The 15350-nt window shown below is 38.1% G+C and overlaps 1 protein-coding gene across 2 annotated transcripts in view; it reads right to left on the bottom strand.

Moving 5' to 3' along the window:
- The window catches only part of exoc3l4 (exocyst complex component 3-like 4), a 127016-nt gene extending 120697 nt beyond the window's left edge, over window positions 1-6319 (bottom strand). Inside the window, exon 1 of one of the 2 annotated variants that reach the window (XM_067422503.1) lies at window positions 6299-6319. The gene's annotated coding sequence lies outside the window, so the exon portion shown is untranslated. Of the gene's footprint in view, window positions 1-3083; window positions 3535-6298 lie in introns of those variants that run through there. The other variant, XM_067422502.1, reaches the window with a different exon arrangement.
- Window positions 6320-15350: the final 9031 nt, after the last annotated feature.

The raw sequence follows: 15350 nt of genomic DNA, 5'->3' as shown, positions 1-15350 counted from the left end.
GACGCGTGCTATTCTTTGCGAAATAAAGATACATATTCTGGTTGCGCCGTTTGATTATGGCCTCGAAGCTCAGTCGGAGGATATTTGGGACCGGGTATTTTTATTCTGTGCTCCCCTCCGTCTTTCAAACTAGCTTTCAAACTACTCCGTGATCGCGAAAAGACGCGTTCGGCGGAGCCGCGCACTCTAAGCGCTCAAAGGCTATAGCCAAATAACTACTTTGGGCTGATTATAGGCTACCTCGCTCGCACATGGCCAGACAGTGGAAATACGTTTTATAATTCCTGGTTATCTGGCATAAATTAGCCTCATTGATCTTATACATCTTGAATTCGATTGATATAGGCCTACCTACTAAAAACATCATTGCTGGATTATTTTGACTAGGCTATTATAAAAGCAGATGAAACATATAGCCTATGGCTACTGTTTATCACATATTAGCCTACTTTGGGCCAAATTTACGTTTAGAAACCATTAAAAAAAAATTATCCCTCGGGAGTCTGAGCTGTTTTGGGGCCCTTTAAAAGTTTTGCTCTGACATTTGTGCTTTTTTATTACAATGTATTCAGCACAAACTGTGCTACCATAACATGAGAACAATATGTAGCCTACATGCTTGTATTTTTGAGAGAATAATGTTTGTGCATGGGTTTTGAAAAAACAAAAAAATGTTTTAAAATTAGGTCTCAAAACACACAATAGATATGCGGCCACAATACTTTAGTAGACTAATGGATGTGGTTGCCTATGTTTAATTAAATTAATTTATACGCTACAAAACTAAGTATAGGCTATAGAATAGGAAAAGATGTGTATATGTCATTTTGACACGAATACATATTAATAAATGACATGTTCATGTTTGAAAGTCTGTAGGTTAACATAAATGCAGATATAGGCCTAATTGTAATAATAAAAAACAACATAATTATCGATTTTGAAATATTAAACCTGTCAATACAGAACGAAATATTCTGTAGCCTATTTTGCCGTCAATACCATAGATATGTATGGTCAACAGGCTACTGCCGACGTTGTCTTTGCTGTATCAATAGGCAATATATTTATATTTAACATGAAGTATAGGGCTTCCCTGTACATTAATAGCAGCAGCAGCGCCGCGTCAGACACGCTTCTGGTGTGCAAAGACAGAGAAAACGCCACGCAGCCGCCCCGCGGATGACACGCAACAGAAACGCCACGCTCACACCACGCTTGCAGTGTCGCCGAACGCGTCTTTTCGCGATCACGGAGTAGTTTGAAAGCTAGTTTGAAAGACGGAGGGGAGCACAGAATAAAAATACCCGGTCCCAAATATCCTCCGACTGAGCTTCGAGGCCATAATCAAACGGCGCAACCAGAATATGTATCTTTATTTCGCAAAGAATAGCACGCGTTGATCCGCATTAACTCCATCCGATCGGCTACTTTAAATCGCTTCAATTAGGCTTTTAGTCCAAAAGAGCGCACATTTAGAGAAATCTTGTTAAATTCTCATATGTTCACGTCTCATTGCTTTACAGAGAATGATCATTTCTAAATTTGTTCACTTATATGCTCTCAAGAGTTTTGAGCGCTCTCTCCACGGTCATCACAATAGGCCTATAGGAATAGGCATTGGCTACATAAAAAAAAGAAAGAAAGAAAAGAAAAAAGAAAAAAAACCTTTTAGGCCTAACGAGTTCCCATTTTATATGGTTATAACACGAGCCTATGAGGCTGTGAGTTAGGCTATCACACCAGCAAGAGTGTTTCTCCGAACATCTGCACAATCGCAAATGTGACATTATACTTCAGTTCAATAAAGTTATTGAGTAGGCATTTTTTTTTATAGATTAGCCTATCCAGAGTCGTTTGCTAGATTAAAAGATTTAGGATTTTTGAAAGACTCGTTTGAATAAAGGATTCGACTCTCTCTTTAAGATAGAGATTTGCTGCCACCTACTGGCGGTGTTAGTTTTATAGTTAAAAAGTAGTCTCATTTCTACATTACATTTTAAACATTCATCTCTTAACATAATTTATGCAATTATAATTTGTTGTGTAAATCCACATGCCATGTCTAAACAGCCTGTGTCAATCGAAAAAAATATTTTATTGATACCGACTTCCCTTTATTTGGTCTTAATAGCCATACATCGTGTCTGGCTATTAGAGGACAGATAGCTATGACGATGATTTTAAAAATACAGTTTTCTCTTGGCTTTATTATTAGAGTTTGGATCTTCTCTCAACCGAGTGAGCACATCATGCATTATATTGTATTATAATGACGATGTAATATTAGCCTACCACCAAACTTTGACTAAAAGCATGTTGCATATTAATTGTTCTAGGAACCTGAAAGCATATTAATTATTTTTGTGTAAATTGTGCCACTCCATCATGATGTTTGTAGTGCAAACATAAACTGAAGCATTAACTTAATATTTTATTATATTAATATAACAAAAAAATATATTATTCATTGAAATTTAAGTTAATAAAAACATCTAAAACAAATAATACATGTATTATTTACATTTGTATGATGACAACACTCAATGCTCAGTGAACATGTTTTACATTTAGGCTATTTCAATAGATTTTTTCAGTCAAAGAAGCCAAATAATTGGGTGACAAATAGCATGCATATAGACTATTAATTTTACAGGCAAACAAATAAAGTTTTGGTAAAACTCTTATTTTGAAAAACACGAATCCATTTCCTGCCAATCCGATTTCTGTGCAAGAACGGGAAAACCAAAAATCAAGTCATAATGTCGTTTTTTCGTTTTTCTAAAAAAAAGAAAAAACGAACAAAGGAGTTGTTTTCTCGTTTTTTCGTTTTCATTTGTGAAAGCAAAAACAAATGAACGAACGATACCCGGACCAATCTCCATTACCATATTCTTGTCACAGACACGCCAGGCTCCAACGCCACCCACTCACAGCGCACACCCTCTCCTGAGTTCTGATCACGCACACCTGATACTCACTGGATACTCATCATCACCCCAATCACCACCACCAGCACAAGACACACACACACACACTCACTCTAGTATGGCTGTCCGGTCTTGTCTTGAGATGGTACTAACTTTCTCTGTTTTACCTCAAGGACTCCCGCGAAGATATCTGTTATCTCCAGCGTCTCTTGTCAAGTCTCCCTGTGTTTCTAGTCCAGTGTGTGTGTGTCCCAGCGAACTCTCCAACGATCACTCCAGCGATTTCTCCAGTGCACTCTCCTGCGATCCCCCTCACAACCCGAAGACATCCCTCTCACCTGTTCACATGCACTTCACCCCGTTATACTCTCTGGTGCTCAATAAACTCTGCTAACTAACATCTTTGTCTCTGCAGTCTCTGTACCGTTGACAATTCTGCTCAAATGAAAGTGTATAGCCAGTCTGTGCTCGTAACGAGGCTGCATGTGCTGTGCTGCAGTGCTAATCTGCATGTTAATTTTATCAGTGATGAATTGTTGTAAATCCAAACATGAATCTCAACTAGGTTTGTGATTGCAGTTGCTGAATGAATGTACAACATCTGTGCTTTGTTGTTGAATTTTTAAAAACATTAATTTAGAATTGTTTAGAATTATTAGAATTGACTGTCTTAGCTTCTGAGAGAAGCTTCTTGATGGGTTTGCTAGTTTTCATAATGTATAGTGTTCATGTAAATTATATAGCCTATATATAATCAGGAAACTATTAGGTAGGCTAAAATAAACCTTGCATGTTAGTAGACATTGATATTCTCTTGATTTGTAGGCCCACTTACGGGTTAGTGAAATAATTCTGATGAAAAGTATAAAGAATTTTTTCAAATTAGACCAGTCATGATTCATAGTCATGATTATGAATTTGAGCAAAATTATTGTGATGAGCAGTTTATCTTGCAGCCCTAATATGGCGTATGTTTTGGTTGTTTGCCCTTATACCCAATAGAGGGAGACATTAAACCATAGACAAAAGATTTGCATTATCTCCATATTGTGTAATCATGCAAAAAGTGACTTGATGGGGTCAGTCTGTTTATCTACTGTGATATCATAAATATGTTAAAACACAATGTTGGACAAAACAGATTCTTTAATCAAATGAAATTGGTTGGTTAGTCATGTTTTGATATTCTCTATTATTTAATACAAATGTTAAAACTATTTTTAGCCGCTGTTTTAATTTCTGTTCAGTGAACAAAACATGAAGAAAAAATGATTTCCCTTTGTAACTACAGTGTGTTATTGAAATGATTTTGCTGTCTTATAATCTTTTGGAGACATTTATAGAGATGACACTTTTGATTATATATTTATGTTTGATTTTGTCCATTTTTTGTTGCACTCCTTAACAATATGAAGGGATGGACCTAAATATGAATAAATTACAATTACATTCTTTAAAAAAAAAAAAAAAAAAATTCCACATGCAAATAGTGTATAGTAGTTGTGTGTCTGCATGCAGAGTGTTATTTCAAGACAGACTGGCTTGTGTCCAGATGTCCTGTGGATTACAATCTTATCCACAGTATGTAGAGTTAGATGTCATGAAATGGGAAGGGATTTTGAAGATATTTGTAGTTCAGAGATTGAATGCCATAGTTCTCTTGATCATCCATAAGTCCTCTTCAGCATAAATGACACTTTGCTCACCTTCTCTCACCTCCGCATAACATAACAAATCTTCCTACAAATCCATAATCCCTTTTTTCTCCAACTTGCCCTACTTAATGTGTTCACAGGTCTGAATATTTACCTTTTTTCTCCTCTCTCTCAAGAGGATACAGCTTATTCAAATATCTTCTGGCTGATTTGTATACAGAGACCAGAGACAGACGATGACTTCCTGAGTGTCATGTCATGTCATTGTGTGTGTGTGAGAGAGGGAAAATACATGTCAGTGGTGCTGCCTCTGGTGCTCAGTAAGTATATTATATTTAGCTCATCACAGCATTCCTCATATCAGAAGTGTTCCAGCACTCATCCTTACCTTTATTGTTCAGTATAGGTGACACAGAGTAGGTGACACAGCACGCACACGCACACGCACACACACACACACACACACACACACACACACACACACACACACACACACACACACAAAATGTCTGGTTCACTATCTTTGTGGGGACTCTCCATAGGCATAATGGTTTTTATACTGTACAAACCGTATTTTCTATGCCCCTACACTGCCCCTACCCCGAAACCTGCCCTTCACAGGAAACATTCTGCAATTTTACTTTCTCAAAAAAACTCATCCTGTATGATTTATAAGCCTTTTGAAAAGTGGGGACCTCTGGCTGATTCCCACAATGTAGGTAATCTCAGGTTTTACTATCCTTATGGGGACATTTGATCCCCACAATGTAATATAAACAAGGGCACACACACACACACACACACACACACACACACACACACACACACACACACACACACACACACACACACACACACACACACACACACACACACACACACACTCAATCAATCAATCAATACATCAGTCATGAGAAATACAATGAGGTTCTCTGGATCACACTCTTCATCATTTGAGAACAACAGGGCTAACATTAAAACTGCTGTCTATAACTACAAGATTAACACAAATATATATAATGAGAATGTACAACATGAATCAATTTCCTAAACTGTATTTTTGTCTAACCCTGACTCATTATGGTACACTTCTATAAGTATTTATATTGGGACTACTTCAGACCAGTTTGGTAGGAACCGCTGCGGAAGAGCACATTGCCTGCGTGACTCGCCATAGGCATAAACAGAGAGAAGTAGCTCCAGCTGCAATGTTCTTCCGCAAGACGCATGCAGTTCTGTTTATCAAATGCTAACGCGCAAAAAGTTATGGACTGCAGCTTTAAAGTTGGAGGATATAGCCTAGTGCTTTGCGGGGATAGAAAAAAATGTAGGCCTACAATGTAGGCCTTGGGTACAACGTGACTGTACGAAGATGACACCTATCATATCGTAGAAAAAAGGGGGGAAATACGTCTTCAGCATATGCTAGTGGTAAACATATAGAGCAAGATGAATCACATTTGGCATTGTTTTGTATGTGCGATGAAAAGGAGGAGGAAGCGAAAGAGGAGAATATGGACGCGGTCATGCCATGAAGAGGCCAGTTTGACATGCCAATCTTATCTTGCAAATGGAGCTTGAGGTAAGTAATTTTTAGCGCCATGTCGTGTTGATCAATACGCCATTTCATGTTGCAGTTTTATTTATAGCTAGTCAAACGTAGGTCATAGCAAACACACTGTGTGAATATCATGCTAAATTTCGAACACTTACAGAAAATGATGGCAGGCTGTCAAGGACCGTCACACAACAGACTGCGCTTTCACTGTATGACGTAGACCACCGTTTAGGATTGGTCATCTTTTGTCTGGGACAGCCCAAAATCGTGCAATGTAACAGTTATATCTTGCATTATCTGAAGCCAGAACAGAGTTGTGATAGGTGGACATATATTTGGAAAGAGATGTAAAAGTTCTCTCCATCACTTATACATATTTCTTATGCTTCAAAATGGAGGTTCAGTTTCTGACATAGTTTTGGTTACTGCTACTAATTTAAACCGTCAGTGATTTTCAGAGATCTTTAACCTATAAACATCTATAAACATTAGGTCATTCTGTAATTAGGGGTACATTTCATGTCCGTGGACTCAATTATCAATTTTACCAATTTCTTATTAACTTTTCACTTCAAGCAATGATTGCTTTTATATCAGGAGACATTTATTATTAATTTAATACAAAAATCTAATAGATACCTATCTTTTATCTTGCAAAAATCTCATATTCTATACTGGAATTTGCTGTTTTTGTGCAGTCCAATTTGGTAAATGTGAGGTTTTGATCTTCTGATTAGCACCAAAATGCATGTTTCATGAATATATCTCTTATAAATATTTGTCCAAAATAATCATTAAATTATGAGAGAGGTGTTTTTAAAAATAATTTGCTCATGCATCTACATTATATCATCCATTTTGTGTGTGTCCGAGAAATCCAAGGGGGTAATCTAGCACTTGAAAAGCGTTCCACCCATAGGGGCGGCCATTGCTAACCAAGCCATCACCTGCTGTTAGCATCTCATTGACTCCCATTCATTTTTGAGTCACTTTGACAGTGAATAACTTTACATCTGAGGCGTTTAAAGACTCCGTTTGTCCATTGTTTATTTATAAAGAAACACAACAATGCATAAAAAGGCTCCATTACCCTGTATCTTACACTATCGCCCCATAGAAGCTGTTTTTGTAAAAATAGGCTAACGATTGCGTCATAACCAACGCGACTCTGTCGCACAGTTGAGAAATTACCATATAGACCTGAGGAGACGCTCAGAAACAATCTTTTACTGTCTATGAGGCAGTCGGGGGGACGTGGAGACATAAAGTCCAATAAAGTCAAGGGAGAAGAATGGGGAGAAGCCGATAGTGAGCCAAAAGCAACAGGAGAAAATATTTAAACAACGTGATTCAGATTTCACTTTCCACAACTACTAGAAGACCTACAACTGTCAGACAGGTTGCTTACGTCACAGCTACGTTGTCAAGCTCAGTTTGAGCCTGCGCAGTACGCTCAGCCATCAGGAAGTGAGTGCCTCTGACTGGCCTCATTTTTCCGCCGTTGAAGTCAATGGGATAGCTCTGTCCATTTCTTTTACTGTCTATGGAGAAATCAGTGTCAACCGTGTTACTCCCTATAAAACCCCCTATAAATCAGCAATGTTTTTTTCCAAAGTCACATGTCCAACATCAAATGAAGTCATTCCTTTTTTGGAGGTAAATTTGAAGACTGTGGTAAATTATAACTTCTCCTTTTCAATATATGATCTATATTGTTGTCGGCACATAGAGTAGGTTAATTGACTGTCAACTGTGTTATCAACATATTCTGGTAAACTTACATCACATATTATATTTATAAATATGTAGAGAAAGAATATAAAAACATAAATTCATCTAGGCCAACTACCAACTAATCCAAGGCCAGCAGTTTGCACAAGACCCAAAAATGGCCGAAATGTCAACTGTGTTACCTGTCAACTGTGTTACCCATCAACTGTTACAGTTGACAGTGATTCACATGGTTGACAATTTAATTTCAATTGTATTAATTGCTTGTACTTATTTTTGTTCAATTGAAAAAGAAAGTTATCGTTTTTAAGAGAGTTTTCTCTTTTCCTTCTAATGTGTCCTGTCATTGATGTTACTCCTGTCAGCTGTGTTATGTGTGGTTTTTATGTCAAATTTTACTTTTAAATGTGAACTAAACCGCCAGAAAAATAGATAGGGATATCTCTTGAGATGGAAATATTGGTAAGGATGGTAAATAAAACAAAATTCAGCATACTGTGGGTTTATAACACAGCATTTGACTGTTACACAGTTGACAAAATAATGAATCAAATGTTGATTTTCATTAACATTTAAAAAAAAAGTCATTAGAGCTTAAGCTTGCCAAATAATTAATTAAGCCCATTGAGGGCATATATTATTCAACCACCTAGTTTATTGATCAGAAAAGAACACTGATTTTCTGACTTTTTGGCTGACCTGAAATGTACCCCTAAATATAGAATGACTCTTTAATTTCCGCCATGCATAACATTCACCATATTAACCACGTTTAATGCTACAGACATAAAGGGATAGTTCACTTAAAAATGAAAATTCTGTCATCATTTACTCACCCTCGAGTTGTTCCAAACCTGTAAGAATTTCTTAATTCTGCTGAACACAAAAGAAGGTATTTTGGCCATTGACCATAGTACTGGGGTAGTCAATGGTTGCTCTAGCCTCTAGCTGCTTTGTTACAAACTTTCTTCAAAATATCTTCTTTTGTGTTCAACAGAACAAAGTAATTCTTACAGGTTTGGAACAACTTGAGGGTGAGTAAATGATGACAGAATTAAAATTTTTGGGTGAATTATCACTTTAAATCACCCTAACAACCACCTAGTAATGCCATAGAAACCATACAAAACACCCTCGGAGACAACTTGCTATCCCATATCAACCACCCAGAACACCCTAGCAATGCCACTGCAACCTCCTAGCAATGCCACTACAACAACCCAGAACACCATATAGTGTAACAGAGACCAGCTAGTGAGAGCTGTGCATGTAAACCTCACTCCCCTGATCTCAAGAGGTGTGTTAGCAACTTATGCTTGAGACTGTTGCCTTTAGCATCTTTGCTACTGCATCTGCCTCCCATGCTGGGAATGGCGGTTTGAGTCCCGCTCTGAACGTGGCAAGTAGGATGGGAGGGGTTACACTAACTTCCACTTAGCAATTACCTAGTATATACCATTAAAGCTAGCAATGTCCTAGCAACTATCTAGAACACCCTAGCAACCATCTTTACAGGTAATCACCACTCAGATTTGCAAAAAAATATTTGTTGAAGTCTTACATATATTTAACATCAACATTTAATGGGTGACGAGGGCTGAGTACTGGTCCAAATGCTGATTATTGCTTCACTAAAATAAGAGAGGGCTGCCCTAGTTTTCTATTCTCGTTTCTAGAAACCGCAAACTTCAAAAGGAATCTGTGTTCAGCTGTAACACTGCCAATCATCTGTTCATCAGTTCTTCGTTTTAGAAACTCTGGTAACTAGGGTGTTCTCGTTGTATCCTGAGCATACTGCATAAAATACATGAATTTCAGAATGCATAAAGTCTTTTGCTCAGGGATGTCTATACACATATAGGTTATATTTTCTTACCTTACACTATTATGCCTCTTCATTTAAGCAAACACCCTTCTGCTTTTACCTAGGTTTTAGACACTAATTGAGTACTGTCTGTATTTATTATTATCTTTATAAGGTAGGGTAGGAAATAAACATTTTTTGTTATACTGGTTAAACTTTCTTCACATCCTGACAGCAATCAATAATAAAAGTGGTATAAATATAAACATTGTACATATATCTTGGAAATCTCAGGACTTCCAACATTTAAAAAAAATCAATTATTGGATGTGGTCCGAATGCAATGATCCGATATCCTATCTGTCTGTCAACATATGTATTTACCTCTGTACATACCTCTGTCCACCCTGCTCGCGCAGACATCACACGTCATTGGCGCATTCCACGAGGCGTAGAAAGCCAGTCACGAGCATGACAAACAAACAGCAGCCACCTTTTACTCCTTTTTTCTGCGTTCACACCAATTCATAACCTTTATAACAAGATAGCAACCAATGACATTCTACCCAGAGCTGTTCACATCCTCAGACTTTTGCATTTCTATGTCAACAATATGAATGCCAAAATGAATCAACAGTCAGGTGGTAGTTGTAAGAGCTCTGTAAGTTTACGTTCATAATACTTGTAATGTTACTTTACTTTTACTTTGAGACACGAGGTCATTTAATGTTGTCTCTACCGGCTTACCTTTTGCAGGGAAGAAAATATATTTTGTTGAATTGCATGTTCATTTGATGTTTTCACTTTTGAAGAATTCGGTTCACAATGTTAATCTGGTTAACGTGAAAACAGTGTCACAACCAGGGCACTCGTTGATGCTTAATACATTATTATATGATGGTAAAAATGGGTTCAACAAGCTGACAGAAGTCAATCTATTTTTTTTGTTTTGTTGGAAATGTGTAAATTTAACTGAAGCTTATTGTTGTCATCAAGGGCGTAGCACCAAATTTTGGGCCCTGGGTACAAACCATCTTGCTGGGCCCCCGTACCATGTATGTGTATGTATAGAAAACGGACTTCTAAGGCCCCCCCCCTGCCTCGGGCCCTGGTTACTCAGTACCCTTTATCCCCCCAGTCCCACGCCCCTGGTTGTCATTGTAAATATTCACTTTCCCAAATGGCCACCAAGGAGAATTGGAGATGGTCACATTCAGTGGACAGACACCGACACAGTATTCTTTTAAAAAATATATTTATTTAAACAAATTACTACTAAAATCATGGAAGCTTGTGAATAGTTTTGAAGTGGCAAGTTTTGTTAATTCACAAGCCGAGTGAGAATCATACTTGCAAATGTAATGTTAATGAAACAAAACACAATGCAGAACTTTCAAAAGCAATATGAGTATTTACGGTGTGAGTTAATGTTGCAATTCTTGATGCGGCATAAATTTTCACAATTGCGAGTCGACAGAAAATCAAAACAACCTAAACTCACTAGCAGAAAGGCAGCGCGATATAAACAAACCAGTCCAGAACTCAACACTGCGTAAAGGCAGCTTCACATTCTCTATATCAACCTTCTAGATGGCAGGCAAGTCTTCCAATTCAGTAGAAAAATCGGTCCTCTTTATAACATAAGCATCACGTCCAACAACATATGTTGTGATTTTCGGTTTATATAGCTAAACCAGCACATTACGGACCTTCCTCCATCTCGTCCATTCTATTTTTTCACTTCCTGCGCTCCATCTGAATTTCGTGCGTCATCAGAACCACATGATTGCAAACAAGCTTTTCCAAACTGGGAGTGGAAGTGCTGCCATACCTGTCAACATTTGGGTATCAAAATCTGGTTATGGGCGGGGTCCGGGGTGGCATAAATCCTCACATTAACCCATAATAATAATACTTTTAATTTGTACCTGTGCTCTTCCTACTTGTATAACAACTTAACAAGTTGGAAATATACTTGTTATCAGTTTGCACTTCAAACGTTATGAATTATAGATTAATCCTTATTAAAGGTAGGCTACTGAAGTTATTTACTCAAGAGCAGAGCATATTTAGTGAGCTATTACTTTTGTTCTTTACATTGTCATTATAAGTGGTTACTTTAAAAGATCTTCCGCTGTCGCACATGATATGGATGTGAGATGCTGAAGGCGCAGTTACAAAACTTAGCTACAAAACGCGCGACTGTCCCCCACCCTATTCCTCTTCAGAAAATTAAATTAGCTGTCCCATTGATCACGGTATTGACACGAGAGTTTGGGATTTTTTGGCAGGAGTCTCTGTTTTGTTTTAGTTTTTTCCCCGCGTTGTCACTCGTCATCTGACCTCACACACTAACCTCGCTACAATGGCCACCTACAGTACTGTAGTAGGCTACTGCAGATGGCAGTTATCGCGAGGCTAGTTACAGAGCTCAGATTGGATTATTATTATTTTTTTCCGGAATTATTTTTTTTTAATAACGCAGGTTAAAATACGGGATATTTACAGGAAAATACTTATATAGGAGGACGGCGGGAAAGAAATACGGGACTTTCCTGCACTCATACTTGACAGATATGAGTGCTGCGTGATAAAGGGTTAGTTCACCCAAAAATGAAAATTAGCCCATGATATACTCACCCTTTAGCCACCCGGAGCCGTGTGGAACACTTTTATGATGGATAGATGCACTTTTATGGACAACAATTTACTCCCATTAAAGCTTGGAAGCATTTTTAATATAACTCTGATTTTATTCGTCTGAAAGAAGAATGTCATATACCCCTAGAATGACTTTAAGGGTAAGTATATCATGGCCAAATTTTCATTTTTGGGGGAACTAACCCTTTAAATACCCCCCACCCCCATAAATTTTGTGTCTGAAAGGAAAACTACTACATATGCATATGCAATAAAGGTCGGCTGCAAAAATAATTCTGTCCACACCTTTTCAGGGCTCACTTTTCACTGTCTTTAGTAAATCCTGACAGTAGTTTTTAACGTTAAAAGAGGGTTTGCTCTGGCGCAAGCTGTTAGTAAATCTGGCCCTAAGTGTTGTATTTATGGACTTCATAGGCATCTACTTGTGTTGTTCATAAATTGTTGGCCTTGTAAAGACCTGTCATACATTAATCATGGTCTTGCATTGTGGCTGCAGAGATGCTGTATTTCTCTTCTTTTCCTGCCACGCAGATGAGAAATGACATGACTAACTTAACCAAAAAACATTTGTCTCAGACACACAGGGAAACTTTGCTTGCGAGAAGCTAATTTTGTTGATGCAAATGTACAGCTTTGCATACATAATAGGTCGACTGCCAGATGCAGAAACAAAGGACTAAAGGGAAATGAGCACAATTTCACAAACAGCCATGGCTGACGTGCACAGGGATGAACGAAATGATTTTCTTGCATGTAATCCTGCATTTGTTCACAATAAAACATTTCTCTTTCTTTCTCCCTCCATCACAGATGTGCTGTCTCGCTCAAATGTGCTCTTGTCTGGGGATGAAATCAAAAACAAGCTTGTGTTGCTCCCTGTGCTGTCAGCAATGGTTTCTGAGAGAAAGAGCGTGACTGAGAGTCACCATTGAGAGCTGAACAGCATCATGGGTAAGAACAAACAGAATCAGTAACAAAGGCAAAAGTGTAGCCCCCAAATCCCAATGCGCCTCTTTTGATTCTGTTTTATCTTGATGGTGTAGTTTTAAAAATCAATAATAACAAAGCAAGCAGATTCGCACTTCATGACTTAAAATTCAGATACCCAGGGGCAGTGTCTTCTGAGTTGAGGGTTTTTATGTGGCTGGATCACTATCATGTAGTAGAAATAATTTAGGGAATGTTGTTTGGATGATAAATATGCCCATATTATCCCTAAATAAAAATAAAATAATAACGGGAGGCACCGCATGGACTAACACGGCTGATCTTTTTGTCATTGTGTAAGCTGACCTAAGCCTCACCCTCGGTTCACCGACGGGCTTATAAAAGAGATCTCATGAATGCTGTCTTCACAAACAAGCAGTGACAGACAAGTGACAAGCTCTTCATGATCCATCTGTCACCTGAGCCAAACCTGACTGAGTAGGTGTAGAAGACTACACAAATAAGCATACACGCACTGTCACACAGTGAGAGAGCACAGAGAGGTGTGTAATGAGGTCACGAGATCAGCATGACATTTAGGAAAGACCCTGGAACAGAGTTGTGTTCGATTAATTCATAGATTTCAAGTGACGTCATACCATCTGGAGAGCAAAACAAGGCTTCCCCTAGCTATTTTAAACAGGTTTGTTTTAAGTAATATTAAAACCCCAAATTCAGCATACATCTTATTAATAAAACATGCTATGCACAGGCAAGCAGCTGAACCCAGACTATTTATGTATTCTAGATATCACCTGAGAGATGATCTAAATATTCATGGTTTAAAACATAAACATTGTGATAATTGAAAGGCCTGTACTGCAGTTCTATGGATTTTTTGGCCTCCCGGTCTCAACGCTACTCATGTGAACGGAAACTATGAATATAGAGGAAGGAAAATTAACTTTTTTTCCGGTACCAAAATGTATACATTTCTTTTATATAAGCAATGTCACACAAGCACGAGTATTGTTGTCAGGTGTGTGTTGTGGCTGGTCCTCATGTCACAGGTCTGCCAGTATTTGGGAAAACAGGACGGTTGCGACTGTGATATTTGCTTGCCAACAGTCAGTGGATCTTTATGAAATAGGGTGGACATCTCTTCTGTGCATCTAGCCAATGGTCTTATTTATGACTCGTTCAGTCATGAACTAGATGTTCTAGTTGGCACACACTGCTCCGTTACATGCAATCTGCTATCAGTCACATTCTTTACTATATATGTCACAAGCTGATTCTGCAGTCAATGAGCTTGCTTTCTCAACATTGAAATAGTCTGGTTCAGTGTTTGCTATAAACTGGTCCTGGTCAGAGTTCCTCTGAAGCCTAGAAGTAGATCTCTAGATCCCAGTTACTTCTTCTGTTTTAGCTCCTCCAAAAATGAAAATACATCCAAAGCAGAACAGTTGTATGTCTTCGAGCAACACAGTAGAGTTTTACCCCACACTTGTGACTTTTAAATCCTTTTATATAACGCTTATTTGAATATTTGAAATTATTTGAAATATACCGTATTTCAGTGATCATTTTAGGGATTCTCTAGCCTGACGTGTTCATACTCAATTTTACTCAGAATATGAGTCTGAAACTGCTCCATTGGGCTGTAATTATGGGGCGTGCTTCAACCGAGGCAGGAAAGACCTCAATTGGATAGAGCTACAACCAATCAGAGCAACGAAGCGACGTCAACAGAGCACTGTGTTGCTAAGTCCGCGTTTTTTTCCCGCGGTTTGTTTTCTATGTCCGTGGGTTTTAAGCGACTATTATGTGATATATAGACCCATGAGTGCGAATTTTAGCAGGCAACCTTGCCAAAATAACACACATTTTACCCCCCAAACACCATTTTTTTCCCGGAGGACCCCCCGAGAAGCTATTGTTTAGGGCTAGTAGTTGGTGGGTTTTGTTGTAAAAACTTGGCAAGCGTGCGCTGAAATAAACAATCTTTGCCGGTGTTGTAAAAAAATAAAATAATTTAATGATACACAGAGTACTTACCCAACATGAACATCACTTTTGAGAGA

Source organism: Pseudorasbora parva, chromosome 17, assembly GCF_024679245.1.
Source record: "Pseudorasbora parva isolate DD20220531a chromosome 17, ASM2467924v1, whole genome shotgun sequence".
In the NCBI taxonomy this organism is placed as follows: domain Eukaryota; kingdom Metazoa; phylum Chordata; class Actinopteri; order Cypriniformes; family Gobionidae; genus Pseudorasbora; species Pseudorasbora parva.
Note: the sequence above shows the minus strand (reverse complement) of the source record. Positions and strands in the feature narration are given on the sequence as shown.